General features: G+C 44.2%; 1 protein-coding gene across 5 annotated transcripts in view; it reads right to left on the bottom strand.

Annotated features, from left to right (window-relative positions):
* LOC135325049 (PDZ domain-containing protein 2-like) overlaps positions 1-16,933 on the bottom strand; it is a 210,741-nt gene that overhangs the window by 89,287 nt on the left and 104,521 nt on the right. The window lies entirely within an intron of this gene.

Genomic DNA, 16,933 nt, shown 5'->3' with positions numbered 1-16,933 from the left:
CATGTATGTAACAGACTTGTTAACATAACACACCAATCTCTCACTAACATCTACCATATTTTAAGGTCTATTTAGCCTCGCCAATATACATATATAAATTCTAATGTATTGGATCTGCACCAGAAGTTAGAAGCCAGGACATGAGGCCTGAAGTAGCAGTCTGGATACAAGTCCAAATCTGGCAGTTTAAACTCATACATAATCATCATTACTCAAACTCAAGGATGGGAGGGCAGACCCTTAATCCCTATTAGATTTACTGATTTAATAATTTACTAGATTTACTAATTTCCGTATTGCATTTACTGACCCAGCTGCAAAGTATTCGAAAAGGAGGCCCCTTAACTGCGGAAACGATGACTGTAGTTCAACGTTTGCTCTGCATCATTTATGACACCTCAAAGAGGGGTCAACCACCTCTGCAGGCTGGTGTGCCAAACCCTGTGTTTTATCCCCAAATGAGGCGTGAAGCCTGCGATGGAAACTCGGTGGAAGCCAGCTGCTGGCACGGGGCTCCGCACTCATCCGTCGCCCCGTTACCTACCACTCAGTATCTGCTAACACATCTTTGGCACCCACGTTGCGGAGGTCTCTCACTGCTGGTTGACAATCCAAGCAAAAGATAGCACTTTATGAGTCCAAAGTGCAACAGCCGGGAGTAAATTAATCCAAATCATGACCTCACAGCATCACCAGGGAATTAAGCTCTTAGACCCTAGCCAGCAGATCTGAAAACTGTGGCCCCTCTGGACACCAGCGGTTGAGCACCCAACTACGGATGCTGGAGCAGGCCCGGCCTTCGGATGTGCTCCACCACTCCACCCTGCAGCAGCTGAGAGCCTGCAAGACCAGCACCCCTGAAATTCAGCCCCAAAACCCTGGTTGGGCACCGCTGAGGGACACCAGGAGCGGGACCCACAGCTCTCCACCCCCAGGCTGCCATTAAACGCACAGTCCTCCAGCGGGGAGGAGGAGCAGGGTTTGGGTATGGCACCACGCAGCGTGCCAACCTGCCATGCTGTGCAGATGCAACATAAAGCCCACAGCGACATCTCCGGCTCCTCTAGGGTCCTGACTGCCAACTCTGCTCCCGAATAAGCAACGGAAAAAAGCCACCAGCTCCCACACGCTGCGTGCAGGGCTACTGGAAACATCTGTCCATTTTGCTCAGACTAACTTTTTAAAGTGTTTGGAAAATGAGAAGCTCTTCAGCAGCCACCAAATACGACCAACTCTGGATTATCTGATGGGGCTGCACCCTCGCCCACCAGGCTCTGCCTTCCCCGCCACCACGACCCACGCAAGGCCAGCCCTGGGGAGCACGGCCGAGCGCCGGCCGCAGGCGTGAGATGCCCGGCGCTGCTGTACGCACCAGCATTCATTCATGCACTAAACATGTTTTTACCATTTAGGTTGCAGATGTTCTTTTATGCACGTGTAAGCTTCATCCAAACCATCTTCTCGCCACTCCTGTTAATTGAGATTTACCTGTGTGTGAAAGACTATAAGCCTGCACTCAGCTCTACACACTCCTTCAAAGTCTGCACAATAAATTAAAAACTGCAAGTTACACCACCGCCTGCCAGCACGCAAATTTGCAGTGATGGCACTGCCCCAGGCTTGCTGGTTAGGGCCGCTGGCAGCGTTACGGGCTCTCCGTGTTGAAGGAAGCGAGGAAAGCGAGCGGACTTGTGTTTCCCCTCATGTACTGAAACTCTCTTGAGATAAAAGGGGCCTAGGAAAGAATCAATCACCTTTTATTTTCAGACTCACACATCATGTTTACTTCCAAGGATGTGGTAAGGTCAAACTATGACTAGGCAAAAGACAGGGAAAAAAAAAGAAAAAGAAAAAAAGAGAAAAAAAGAGAATGATACAAAAGGCACACACACACACACACCCCCCTCTGGCAACCAAATGAAGGTATAAAAATGATACCTGATTCATAAAGTGAGAAACGTGACCATCCTGAGCGAAGGGAATCACAGCCAACATCTAGAGTCCAGAGAACCGAGGGAAAAAACAAACTATTTCAGACCCCCCCATCAAATAAGAATTGCTTGTTTCTGCTTTAAAAGCAGCATTTCTTTGACTACCAACGTGACCAGCAGTTACAAAAGGAGAAATCTAAAAAACAAAGTGCTAAACTATGCCATGTCAAAAGGCTGCTCTCCCACGCCAGCAATATCGAGGACGAGACTGTCCTGCCAGTTTCCATCCACAGACGCTGCTTACTGTACAAAAACAAAAGCCGTTTCCCAACCATTTACATAGCAAGAGAGACAATAGCACTCATAAAACCCTATGTGAAGCCTTTTTGTGAGATTTCTGGTTTGGGGTCCGATCTGATCAGCCCCTGAAGTCAGACTTTAAGTGGCTGCAGTTTGCTGGCATACCATCATTTTAATATTAACCCTTTAAATTATCCGCTCATGCATGTTTGCTGCATCCTCCTCTTTCCCCCCACCCCAGGCAGAGGGGCTTTAGCCCCAACCCCTATGTATATATGCAATGAAAACATTTTGCTATAAGGTGTCATGCCTGTACAGGAATCAACAGAAATTACCCTCACCTCATCTGCTGTTTGGTCCTTTTTGTGGCTCTGTTTTGACTTGGCCTTTTCACAGCGTTATTAGTGGCCAGGAAAGCTGCCTGACTGTAGCAGCTGGGCACTATGAGTCAGGCCCCATGAATGTCCTTTAACCCCTTTCCACCTGCGCACGGGGAGCACCGGCTGCCCGGCTAAACGCGGCTGGGATTAGCACTCTCCCATGGAAGCAAACCCAAGCCCTGCCACCAAGGTCAAACCTTCCCAACTCCCAGCAACCTCAGAGCAGGGGAGAAAAGAGGGAAAAAAAAACCCAAAAAACAAGCCCAGAACAAAAAGTAGACTTTTCAAGTCTACATACAAAGAAATGCAGCCATCAGAGCACAAAATATGTGTTGGGATGGGATGGCACATAATACGATATAAATTCAGCACACACTGGAGCCTTAGCCGGCTTTACGCTTTGCAGAGCCCACAACTTTTGAATTCAATAAAATAATAAGCATCCTGACATCAATGGAGTCATCACTGCTAAATAAAGCCAAGCACAGTTGTGCTGCTTTGATCAGTCTTTTCATAAACGCAGTATAAATAATATTGCTGCTTTTCTGCATCTTAAGAGGCTTTTACATTTGGAAAGTGTTACGGGGACACATCAGGAAAATAAGTAGTGTTTTGTTGCTTTTTGCTTTTAGTCTTTTTCTGTTGTTTTTCAAACTGCAGAGAGAAAAGTTAAACAATTGAGTCCTAACGATCTAAACAATGTGTTTACATAAGGGTTTATAAAATGAAAAAGCAAGTTACTACACATTCAAATATCCTGCGCTCCTGCCAAACGTCTCAGCAGACTAATGTCTTCTGCAAAACAGACTCTCGCTACAATATTTCTGTCCAAAGTGTTTGAATTTGAAAAGCCAAATAAAAAGGCAAAAAAAATACATCAGGCTTAATAGCATAAACCCCTGGGAGGGGGAATCTCACTGACGTTCAGCCAGGCAAGCAGCCTCTGCCTGAAGCGAAGCACAAGCAGATTTGAGATTTGCTCAGGTAAACGCTGCTACTTCTTGGCCAGCAGCCTGAAGACCGACTCAATCGTTCCTGCCTCCACTTTACAATTACCATGACTAAATGCATCATCCCTTATCAGAGCGCACTGGAGCACCTGACAGTGCTTCCTTGGTTTGATCCCCACCGCAGCCCCGTACGCCAAAGACGCGCTAGTTAGCCAAAGAGGCACAAAGGAGCACAGCTGCAAAAAGAAGTTAGACACCTAATTGCCATGGATTTCTAAAAACTGGGCCCCAACTGATCCTGGGTGGAAGAAACAAAAAGGCCCTGACAGGGCAGGAAAATGAACCTGGGTGTCCCCAGGTCTCCCGCGTGCCCTGCTGTTTGTCTGACACCTCGAAGCACACTTCAAAGCTAACTGCACTCGAGCACAGAAAGGGTACGGAAATGAGCATCCAGATCGCCCTCTCTGAACCGACAGAGCGAGGTGGCACCAGGGGGATACGGAGAGAAGGATGTTATTTCCTCTCATTCTTCTAACACCTCAGAGTTTCCATATTCTCCTTTTCCTGCTGACTCCCAATCTCGTTTTCTCATTTCTTCCACTCCAGCTGTCAGTTCTCCAGCCCCGAGCAGCCCGGCTCCATCGCCAAGGGACCAGCGGGGGGTAAGGGCCAATTTCATCCTAGAGGCAGGTGCTGGGGAGAGGGAACCCTCCTTTCCCCTCAGTGACAGCCATCTCTTAGGGCAAGAAACGTCTCCAGGCTACCTGACAAGGATTTTGCATAAAGCGTGAGGGTCAAAAACACAATTAATGAGGATCCTTAGGAAACCAAAGCATAAAACGTCACTAAACTCTGCCTGAACTCGGTAGTGGTTACAACACTGCTGGTGCACCTGAAAAGCTGCCCCCACCGCACTGATTCTGCCATCTCTTCGGTGGGGAGAACCTGCTCTCCCAGGAGCAAAACTTTGAGGACACACAGCCCTGAGAGCTGCCCGAAATGCCTGGCGAGAGCCTGCTTTACCCCATACGTGAGGGGAACAATGGTTTTATAATCCAAGTCCCACGAGTATTTTTTCCTTGAGAATGATTCTTCCATTGTCAGTTCACTAACAATACTCTTTTTTTCTTTTTTTACACAAAAGCTTTATAATCTTCTGCTTTTTCATTCGAGTGGAAACCACTATATGACAGCTTTAAACTTTTATTTCTTTAAATCCAGCCCACACCCCCCTTCCTCAGCTATAATCCACCCACTGGAAAGATCTGTTAGCAAGCCCCTTCCACCAGGCAGCAACATCACAGCAGTGATTACGTCCCTCCAAATCCAATCAGCCTCACCTTCTAACTGAACAGCAAGGACTTTAATTGGATGAGAATAACCACAAGAAAATTAAGTGATAATCTGTTGTTACAAACCGCTCCTGTCTTGCACCATCCCTAGGTTCAGCCCGGGGTCTGCTTCATCGGCAGCCCTGGAGTCCTTTGAACTCCCAGGATAACACATCTGAAAGCACTAAAGCGACTTTGACACGGGTGCCCCATTTTTAGACTGTTCCAGGCACACAGGCTTCTGAGACCTTTTGGACTTTTGATCATCCTCCTGCTGATTCTGGCTTTTCCTCCTCCCTCCAATTTTATCCACAATAGCAAAGGTTCAGCAACCGCAGAGACACGTTCTCATTCTTAATATTTCCCTTATAAGATAATTTGAGCAGCACCTGTGTAACTAAAATGTTAGAATTTTAGTTCTAAAACTGAGAACTAAATTTTCACTCCAATTCTGTAACAGAATGGTAGAGCCCTGTGCGGAGAAATAAAAAAAGAGCAAGTTACCCTTGTGTGAATTTAAAAAAAGGGTTTATATTTAACCTTCTTCTCAGAAGAAAACAGGGAAGGATATTCGGCGATGATATAGTCAACACATTTTTGCAACAGATGAAAAACACGACGCCTCCCTCTCCTTAAAAAAACTGCAATGAAGTCAGAGAAACTGCCAGCGTCCAGAACAAATCAATGATACCCTGAAATCAGGCAAATTCAAGAGCAAAGCTTTGGTCAGGCTACCGCGGGAAAGCTGCAAAGTTCAGCTCAGCGTGCCATTAGTCCCAGATATGCTTCAGGTCTGCCTTTCTCTTGCAGAAAATATGGGTAAAAAAAGTCTCTGCAGAGTTCCCTTTCTTCTCCCTCCTCCGCAGCACAGCTGCCTGGTGCTGGAGTTGATGCTGGTGGCTTTACACCACAAATTTTCGATTCTGTCACCCAAATAATCCCTTGCCATTAAATTTCAGCTCTATCCACTACCTGGTACAGCAGAACTGCACGACCTTCAATCCTCACGAGTTTTGACAGCCTCTCGATGAACCTGACCTGGCAGTGACCTAAAAAGTAGCCTGTTCGACTACCAAGCGGTTCCTAATCACTCGAGTCTTTAGAGGCAGGTAACAGGACTTAACCAAAGACCCAGAGGAGTTGCGCAACGCAAGTGACAGCCCTGGAAGATATTTCTCCACTGGAGCAGTGCCACCATGGAGAGGAATAGCGCAAAGGCTCCCATGATGTGCCCATGGACACCCACCACATTCAACACAGCACAGACGAGGTGACTTTCCCAGGTGCCTTCCTCCCCGTATCCTTAAACAATCAGATCAACTCTTCTCACAGTTGGAGGACCGCAACATCACTAAGCTGTATCCCCACCTTGCAAAAGTCCCAAAATTGCCATAGGTGGGAAGCAAAGTACCACCTCCAACCATCCAGTCACCTAAAGTTACGATTCAGCAGAGGCTTTTTTGAGCCACTGATTTGCGCTTAAGTTTTTCCTCAAAAAAACAGTTAATAAGCAGAGAAGGAAAACACACCATTCCTTTAAAAAAAAAAAAAAAAAGAAAAAAAATTGGAAAGAAACAGCATGAGGTATCAATGCAGTTGTTTGAAAGTTCACTCCTAACACAGAGGATACAAAAGCCAACTGTTGCTTTAACAGCACTGCTCATATGCAATTGTGTCCTAAAAACTGGGGGGGGGGGGGGGGGGGGGGAGATGCTGTTTGGGATTTTTTAAACACATTCGTACTTCTCTGCTTGCTCTAAACTCTCACTTTTTCCTTTGCTCATTCTTAACTATACAGCAGCTCGGCTCCATCCTTAATTGAATCTCTTCAAGATGCGATAGCAGACAATGCCAGCACCGCTCTGTACATAAACCCTCTCTCTAGCAATTTGTTGTGTTAATTGGTAATCTGTCTTCAGAATAGACAGTAATCAATGAGACCCAATAAACATACACAAACCCCATGTACCACAGCAATCCTCTCACTGATGTGGCAAAAGGGCTCCTGCAGTTTGGAGCCCTTCTGCCATAAATAGGGGTGGGAAACAGTATGATCACAGACGCATCTACAGCGCAGGGTGAAATATCCAAGCTGGCTTTGTACAGCCCAATTGCAGCTGTATGGGCTTGCCCACAGCATAATTTACTCTGCCCTCGGGCCAGGTTTTAGCAAGAGAGCACATCTGGTGTTAGAGCACATAAGACTGGATGAAAATAGCACCAACCACATGATGTGAAGGGCCAAGCTACTACAAACTCACCCTGCCAGGTTAAATTTGCACACATACAAACAGGGCAAGAAGGGTTAACTATGTGCTGAGAGACATTAAGGCCACATCAGGTATCACATGTCCTTCTGCATACAGCATAAATCCAGCGTAAATTGCATGTGCTCGCTAATCCAACAAATGTCCATGCTTGTTCTGCATCAAATTGGAAGTGCAAGTTGATCCAGGCATGCCCAGATCTAGGATTACTGGTCTGCAATCCCTGCCATCAGGCAGCTCCACCGTGTGCTTCATCCAAGGAATCTTATGTCTACTGAAGAGTTTCTGCAGCATAAAAAGCATGACTCCAGATGGGGTCTCGAGATGCTCTACGAACTACACAAATGCAAAAGGTTACACAGAACAAACCAATGCAAGCAAAAGAACCAGCACTGCTCAAAAACGTGCCCTCCCAGCAGTACGGTCTTTCAGGTAGATATGAAAAAAAACCTACCAATGCAGTTTATTCATGGCCTCAGTTTGATCTGAGCAAAGAGCCCACGTAAGAACTAAAGAATCTGATCCTTTATTTTCAAGTGTTAGAAAACAATTCAAGTATAGTATGATTTGCTTTGCACATCTTTTAACCAGTCTCTTGTGTACAGCTTTGCCCCACTCACACAGCAAATTCGACTGAAAATGAAACTAGTAAAGAGCTCTGTAAAGCTCATTCCCAAAGCAACTTCTATCGGGAGATGCTACAGGTATGGAGAAAGACACAGTTCAGAAGTCCTTACTCTCTACCATTTCTGCACCATGGTTTAAGGCAAACATTCAAATGGGAAGAGATGTCCAGAAATTCTTTACCCCAGAAGTGAAAAATTACTGGCAGCGCCTTCAAGTGTTTTCTACAGCACAGCTGTATCAAGTTCATTAAGCATCACTGTGGAAAGTTCCTCAGAGGTGTAAGTTCTTCAGTTCAAGCACCTGATGGTTCATCCACTACACCTACACTCCGCAACTGCAAAACATCCTCCAGGTAAGAAGCAATAGCTGATTTAAAAGCTTCTACTATCAAACAAAGGGCATGAAACGAATGCAGAGGAGAGGAACCAATTAATATTACTGAAGACATGTTGCCATTTCACTCATGAAACCTCCAGCTTTTCATTTGATTGTCAAATTAAATCTAGGCAGCTTCAGTCCAAACACGCTTTGTGATTGTACTTTAAACATCAAGTACATGCAACTAAATCTAATGCTTAAGAAAAAAATCCCCATACTTTGAGCTAAAAGTATAATCACAGTGCATCTGGCATTTAAATAAAATAACCATTAGCACAGGAAACACCCAGTATAAAAGTACCAGGTCAAAAAAAGACAGATGAATACAGAGAATCAGCATGGGATTGGATTTAATGCCATGTTTACCAGGGATCCGCTGTGTTGAGAAATGCAAAGAACTTCCTGTGGCAGGCTGAGCTCAGTTACAAGGATTAAAAATGCAAGCTACGAGTAAAAAAGAAGATTTAATTATCTGGCTTAATTAGACAAGGAGGAAAAACAGCTCCCATATAAGCTGCGTGCTTCAGGAAGACAGCAGACTAGCAAAAGCTGGGATACCTACAGAGCTGTTAAGGGTTGAAGGTTTTTCATATTTCTCATTAAAAAGTTCAGGTATCTATTCATTAAATAAAGCAAAGGAAATAGTCACTTGAGTTTGAAAGGAAAAACATGTTACTCGAGATGAACTGGATTCAACCATACAAGTTTACAGAGTAGCATGAATTAGCCTCTACTGTCAGCAAGTTCTGGCAACGCTCCGGCCCACAGTCAGTGAACAACTTAATAAAACTCCAAGTCATGTTCACAATTATTAACCAAATCACACATACAACTGGCACAGACAGACACAAACCAATCACACAAAAATTATCCTCCCCAAAGCAGGCATTATGCCCAACCCTACCACTGACTCATGAAATGCCCTGCAGCAGGCCATTTGATGTCTTTGTACCTCAATAAAATAAGAATAATACTTTCTTGCCATCATACTAATTGCCACTTAAGATGTATAGATGAGGAATACTATAGAAGCGATTACTAATAAATAATGTCATGATATTCACGTGCCTAAATTCCCTTTGCACATCACTCAGCAGCAAATGAGAAGAGTTTCCTCTTTATAAAATTAAATCCAGTTTGTTCTGGCTATTTTCACAACAGCCACACTTACTTTCACGGTTATTTACAACTTCCGAAGTCCCTGTGACCATTGCATATCATTAAAACAAGCCCATTCCTCGGATCCTCATACGACCTGTCCAGGCTGTTCCCAGTCTCACTGGTCCCTGCACTGGGAAACGATGCCAGAGCGCACCACGCACACGCACGGGCTCATCAGTGGTCCCAGAGCCACGAGGAGAGGAGAAACAAACAAGTATTTCACCAACAAACTGAGCTTGGCCAGCATCGCTAATTAATCCACACGCTAAACTGGATTACTTAAAGCTCGATACATCCCTGGGAGCCACACAGGTCGCCAGCGTTATCCTTGTTCTGCTGTGGGGGAACCTGCGATGGGATTAAAGCGACTGCCCAAGGCCACTCGGTACATCAACAGCAGAGCCGAGAGCAGAAGCAGGATTAAGATATCTAAATCGGTGCTACCGCAGGGCTGTGCCCGGCTGTGCTTTCACACTCCCACCCGGGAGCCAGTGCTGGGGCACACGCAGCCTTCCCACCAGCAGATCAGGGAAACGATGAAATCAAAAGCCAACTTGGGAGCGTGGCAAGACAGGGTTGTTTTCAGCAGCATAGCTCCCTTGACCTGTCTCACCATGCGCCCACACAAATGCTAGTGGCAGCACAAGGGTAGGGTGGGAAAGCATGGCCACAGCCAGAGCAAACAGAGGGGAAATACAACACTGTGTCTCCCTCCAAAAGGGTTCTCTGGAGACTTTTAGGAGAAACACCTTGTGCCAATCAATTCCGGAGTTTCTGCAGGAAAACAAGTGTGCAAAGAGGCCTGAATGTTGCTTTAGCCAAACAAGTATTCTCCCCTACTTGTTGTGCTTGCAAAGATGAGTCAGTGCCTCCTGCAAGCTGTAATTTGCTGGGAGGACACCAACCAGCTCTTTGTGGTAGGCAGGTGAAACCAATGCCTCCCCACTTAATTGCCTGTTTTTCTTTGAACTAAAACCTGGCTGACTAGGAGGATCTTGCATGGATTACCAAACCCAAAGGACAGATTTAGTAACATATGTTCCCTGGCTAAGGCATCACCTTGTCAAAAACAGACACCTTTAGAGGAGTTCCTAAAATACAAAAGCTTTGCTTTCTCCCAGTTCCTAATTGAGCCAAATGACCAGATTTCCAGCAAATAAGATCATGTTCTTACCAAGAGAACTTTATTGCCAAAGGTCTCAGAATCTGGGCTGAGGCGGCATAAGTCAGATCAGATGTGACAAAGGACATCAACAGCTAATCAATAGGATGAATCCAGCTTCCCTCTTGTAACAAAGCAAAATCTACGCTATGAAACAAAACAGAAAATACTTGAATTCAGGCTTCAATAATGTCCTCCCAAACAATTATCCCCGAGCAAGTGACATAATCACAGAGCTACTATGCAGTAAGCCGGGCATGACCTTCCCCAGCCATTTTTTGAATTGAAGAGTGGCCACAACAGCGGATCTGCATACAAATTCTGTTGTGCACACATGAATGACTGTTAGGCACACCCAGAGATCACCTCACAGATCCGACCTTCAGGGAATTAGGTCTAAAAACACACTCACAAAAGTAGGCACAGGCACCAGATCAGCACCAAAGTTCTCAGCTCAACCAAGAGGGCACCAGCACTGAGCATCTGCTGCAGCGGCAGCTTAGCTGCCTTGGAAAACAGAGTATATCTAGGCTATAAAGGGAGTTATGCTGTAATACATGCATGGTGCTAGGACTGAGCACCATGCTGACATAGCATATAAGCACTTTTGGTGCCTAAGCATGTTATAATGCAACTGTCACTCAAACTAAGTACTTTCATAGGTAGGGGAGCAGGGGACACTGTGCCTTATTTCCAAGGCTGTAAAACAGATCAACAGCATCTCCTTATTTTAATTTCTACATCTTGTTAATCCTCCATTAACAATAAGATACTGCAACAATGAGAGCCACAAAGATAGATATCTGAACTGCTTAAGGCTTTAGAAGTAAGGGAGAACCAGCTCTCAACCCAAAGCTTGAACTAAGTGATTATGCATTTATCAAGTCATTCAAAAAGGTCTACAGCTTCTTTTCATACACAAGGTCAGACTAAATGAACACAACCACCCCTTCAGACCTGATAATGTCTCTTCTTGCATTCCCTATAATCTGCATCCCTTTCTCCTTATAGTCTTCCTCTGTTTCTGCCACTGGCTCAGACATTAGAAATAGCCAGAATATTTAGGACAATTCAGCTGAAATCAGCTAATTCATTGCATCCTCTGGGTCAGAAATTACTAGGGAATAGAAAATTTAGAGATGTCATTTATCAAAGGCACTTTGACCACATTTATTGTATTGATACAACGAGCTTATCGGGTGTTTCCCAGTGGAGAGGCTATCAGGGGAGATCCATTTTCCCATTACAATATAATGTCATTTAATGTAACTACACAGAGTGTCTCTGTCACATCATCACAAAGCCTACCAAAGGAAATTAAAGACACAAAGGAGAGAGAAGGAAAGAATTCTCAAAACACAGTACTGTCCAGACAGTAGAAAACACTGAAAATACTGTCTCATGTATTTGGAGCTAAGCCTTTCTGAATAAATTAGCATTCAGCCAGTGAGGACACATGGAAGGAAATTCTACAAAGTGCCAAAAACGACTTGTCTGAAAAGAATTCAGTAAATAGATTCCAGTGTCTGACAAGTGTAAGCTGCACTGAATATTATCAGAGACAGCAATATCTCTTAATCATGTGGACTGCATTTTTAAATGGTAGTTGCTCCTAGTTAAAGTCCAAGAAAGATAATCTTAAGGGTCGTGCTAAGGCAAGGCAGAAATGGTCACTGTGACAGATGCTGCTGAATCAGGGTATTCAGAAATCATTGCACAAATCTTACCAATGTGTTATTTATTTTTGGAGACTTGCTACAGATTGTATTTCTGGCACAAGGGGTAAGATCAAGAGCATTTCCTTCAAGAGATAAAGCTAATGAGGGCAATTAATGCAATTCCTACATACACAAAACATGCAGATAACAAGTCATTTGAATTTTGTTATTCTAGCAAAAAGCACATAGATTGATCTGACCAGTTCCATGGGACTTTTGCCTTGACAAAAAAAAAAAGAGCGTTCTCATTTTAGCTGAGGATTGATAAGCAGGGCAGCCGATGTTTCTGGAAGAGAACCTAAAAATAAAAGCTTCAGGATCCTAGAAGAGGACCTGTAATAAAAGCTTTTCCCTTGCCAAGATTTCCACAAGGAATAAGGGTGGCCAGCTGATGAGAATTTGTACACACAGATGTTTTATAGAGCATTCTCCCAACACGGCTTTTGCTGTGAACAAACACTACTTTGTTTAATGATAACTAGCTGTTGGGGTCAACTGTCACTGCCAAGTGAGAAAGAGGAACCGAGGCTACATGTGACGCTGAAGTGAGGTCAGGTCTGGTTCAGTGAACATGAAGAGGAGGCCAAACCCCTAAAGGTCTGGAGGCAAGAGATCACAAGATTCATGGGAGGAGACCACATGTAGCCAATGCCTCGCCAAGGACTTACCTTGGGAACTGCAAAAGCCGTTCGCTTCCTCCCACGCCACCTCCAAGTCTCCTTCCCCTAGGAGCCACCTCTCAAGTCGTGGGTAAGTTTTTCCTCAAGTCAGCTGCCACCGCTAGAGATGACCCAGAAAGCAGTTCCCAAATGAGCAATTAAAATCACTTATTTGTTCAGAAACAGTCCCTTCTGTGGTTTAAGGACAATTTAAGCCTTACTTTGCCCTACTCCTTGACTTCTGCTTCTTTTGCCAAGTAGTTCTTCCATTTTGCCCAACAGCTGCTTCCACACTGGTAAAAAGCCTTTGACAGATGGTTGATGGACCTTAAAGTATCTGAGATAGTAGCAGGGAAGAACAAATCATCCTACATTTAGCTACACTTCCCGCAGTGAAGGGAAAACCCTACAATTTCTTCATAAATTAATCTTGTGGCAACTGGAAGAGAATGGGATACTCCCTCATTATCACTATTAGCAATGTCTATACAATGTACTTGCCACAGGTTCGCAGAGGAACACAAATTCCCCCATATGCAAAGCAGGCACAAGGGAGAAATGCACTGGGATCTTGATCCAAAATTTTGGATTGGGACCAAGTAAACAATGCAACCTTGAGGTCTCTCTCAGAGCACAGGACTTTTTAAAGAGCAGTGGATACTAGATAACCATACTCTCCCTTTCAATGAGGAAGGAAACATGAATAATGGAGTATTTCACTTCTTTGAATAAGTTAAAAAAAAAAAAAGAGCTGGGAAAATAATTTATTACTTATGATCAGTAATGCCTTGAATTTAATCAGTTTTGGTACGGACTAACAACCAAATACATGCTATGTGAATAAGGTCCCTATCATGGTGTCAAGAGATAGCAAGAGAGAAGAGCAGCCAAAAAGTCACAGCACAGATTGAATGATTTTTGTTCCCTAACAATTTGCTTCAGTTGGAGTTCATTACTGGAGACATAAGGCAGGTCACACCGCCAGCCTTAGGAACTACACACCTGAACCTGCCCTGCCTGCACGCACGCACACACACTTTTTAGGAGTGATTTGTCATGAATATTTTCTGAACAGCCTATAACCCTCACTATTACAGTAAGCTCCACAGTCAAGAGCTGACTGCAGCTTGGCTGCCAAGACCTTTCCTTTTCAGGCTTCCTCCCAAAAAAGAAAAAAGAAAAACCAACCAAACCTATGAACACACAAGTTTATAAGTTATAACCAGGAACTGAGCCCCATAACTCTAAGAAATGTTTAAGTAAACACTCGTGATGAGCACGGTGCTTTCCTGGTACTCAAAAGAGGGAAGTCCCACCTCCAAAGATCCCATAATTCAGGGAGCGTCCAAGAGCAGGGAAAAGACGTAATAATACGTACATTATGGAAATCGGGCTGCCAGCAGCACGCCGAAAGGACTGCAGTAAGGATGAGTTGAGCTCACCTAGTCATAACAAGTTAGGCACAGAAGGGGAACTCGGGCATGAGCCCAGCGCAAAGATGATGTTTCAATTGGCTCACATCTGAAAATTAGTGTTGTTCCACCATAGCTTCTTGCACTCCACACCATCGCCATCGGAGGCTGTCACCGAGCCTCCAGGCAGCAGTTGCAGAGCTCACACCCCTACACTCCTGATAAACCCTATAATTTCCTCCATCTCAGCAAGTCACCTCCAGCATGCAGGTCTGCAGGGCCCCGAGGAGCAGCCAGGGCAACGCCTGTTCGTCTCTCCAAGTTAAGACATTCCACCCCTCTGAAAATCCACAAGATTTACAGCACCCAGAGGAATTTCACATCCTGCACTGTAAGAAACAAACCACTCTCAACCCACTGACCGCTGAGAAGATATCCAAAAGCCTCATCTGCTAACAAATTTTGGCATCTGACAGGAGGCAGCAAATGGCATGCTCCCAAAGTCTCCTCTCTGCTCCCAACACTTTTTAAAAAATGTATCTATACAGTCAAATCAATACAGATGTTTTTTTAAACTGATTTTAAAATGCTTTCGCTGCACATGGAAAAAAGAATCTATCATGCGGAATCCCTGCAGTTTAAAAGGTATTTGAAACAGAATAAAATAGACTGTAATGGTCTTTACTATTGAAATGGTAATTCTGCCCAGAGGTCCTAGAGAGGCAACAGATCCCTGTTAAATTCTCACCCAGTCACGCACACGTGCCTGATCTGTGCACACAAATCCATGACTGCATCTCCAAGGCAGGTACCTGTTCATGGAGACTTAGGGCAGCACATGCTGGCAGAAGACACGTGCTGTCATGAAACACACTGCTCTCACAGAGGAGCCATCATAATAGATGGATCTTCAGTCACTGAAACAGAAGAGGCTGTAAGTTTTCCTCAATTTATAGCCCTCCCATTAAAAGAGATTGAGATGTAAATGTTTTGAACAGGGATCCCTAGAGTTAGACACAGCTGCCAGGTTTGTGGCCATCACTTAAGTTGTGCACGCCTCAGCTCTGGTGCTCAAACCTGAAAACTAATCACCTAATCCCTAATCTGCTTTCGCAGTGCAAGCAGTTCCCGCTTGCACCTTTTCCCCTTACTAACAGATAAAATGACTGCCTTCTTTGTATGCTCAGGCTCCAAAATCACATTCAGCCCCGCTTGCACGGGTTGGGGTGAGCAGAGGAGGGCAGCGAAGCCCAAAGCTCCTGAAGGTGCCACGAGCCTGGGGACTTGGCACACCACAAGACCACAGACACCATTGCGATGGACGCAGGTGCAAGTTATTCTTGCCCAATGGCCTCCCTGTGAAGTCTGAGCCCAAACTGAGTCAGGCCTATTTATCCTGGAGACAGCCTTTACTCATTTTTCCATCTCCGACCACCACGGGCGCTGAGACTGGCTTATCTCCAGATTTTTCTTCCATTCTCCTCTTCTCTCAAGTCATAAAATGGCAGCCATAATTTTTCCTTCTACGTGCTGCTCTGTCCATTCAAAGTCCTCCTCACAACCCATTTCTTACAAGATGCCCAGAGGTTATAAATCAACAGCTCCCTCTCAAAAACTACAATTTTACAAACAACCATATCCTAGTCATTTCCTCTCTGCAGTTCTCTGGTACATCCTGTTTACTCTATATCTATCTTGTTTAAATTGCAAACTCTTCACAACAAGGACTTTCTGTATATCATGTCCTATACTGTTCAAAGTGCATGGCTGGCGCTACCAGATTTGTAGCTTTTAAGGCCGGAAGAGGCCATTATGATTATCTACTCTGACCTTCTGTATAACACACAGCAGATTTCATAAGCGACTTCTGCACTAAATGCCTGATAATCCTACTGGAAGCATGCCGATAGCAGCTGACCACACCTTTTTTATTCTGCATTTTTTCCAAATTTAGCTGCGTATTTAGAGATTCTCTTCTTCATATTCATATCCTTCCAGGATTTTCAGCCATTAGCCTATATTTAAATTTCAGGATACATTCTAAAACACACACATACCTTACTTGTACGACCCCTGTACTAAAAGAGGTGTATTTAATTACTTATTATGCTTTGCATTTGCCTAGCTTACATTTAATGTACTTATTCAGAGATAAGATTTGTTCAAGAAAATGTAACTGTAATATAAACCACAGACGTACAAGCCTACATTTAAGAAGGTAGATCTGTAAAAGATTAGACAACTGAAATGATCTGAGAACAGAGTGAAGGAACAGAATGAACTGATGGCATCTGTTGGTATGCAAGGTATTTCTGTGCTAAAAACATATATGTGAAAAACCTTTTATGCACTTTGAATAGCTGTATTAACTTGAATGTACGACATGCTATAAAATGATCATCTTCTGAAGAAAAAAAGACTGAATTCCTTTGAGCCAAGCATTGAAAGCATTCTTAAAGGAGTCACAAAAGGAATTTGCACAAAAAAAATCCGTTTCTCCTCTGTCCAAAAATCTATCGGCTTCAGCTAAAACTCAATCAATCAATACCCAAAGAAAAAAAAAGGCTCTATCCCGTTACAAATATTGTTTTAAGTACAATCACCTGGCAATGGAGCACTGCTGACCTAACCTCACGCGCAGCTGTCCCTCGGTGACA

Source organism: Dromaius novaehollandiae, chromosome Z, assembly GCF_036370855.1.
Source record: "Dromaius novaehollandiae isolate bDroNov1 chromosome Z, bDroNov1.hap1, whole genome shotgun sequence".
Classification (NCBI taxonomy): domain Eukaryota; kingdom Metazoa; phylum Chordata; class Aves; order Casuariiformes; family Dromaiidae; genus Dromaius; species Dromaius novaehollandiae.
The sequence above is the reverse complement of the archived record's forward strand: the minus strand, read 5'-3'. Positions and strand labels throughout refer to the sequence as shown.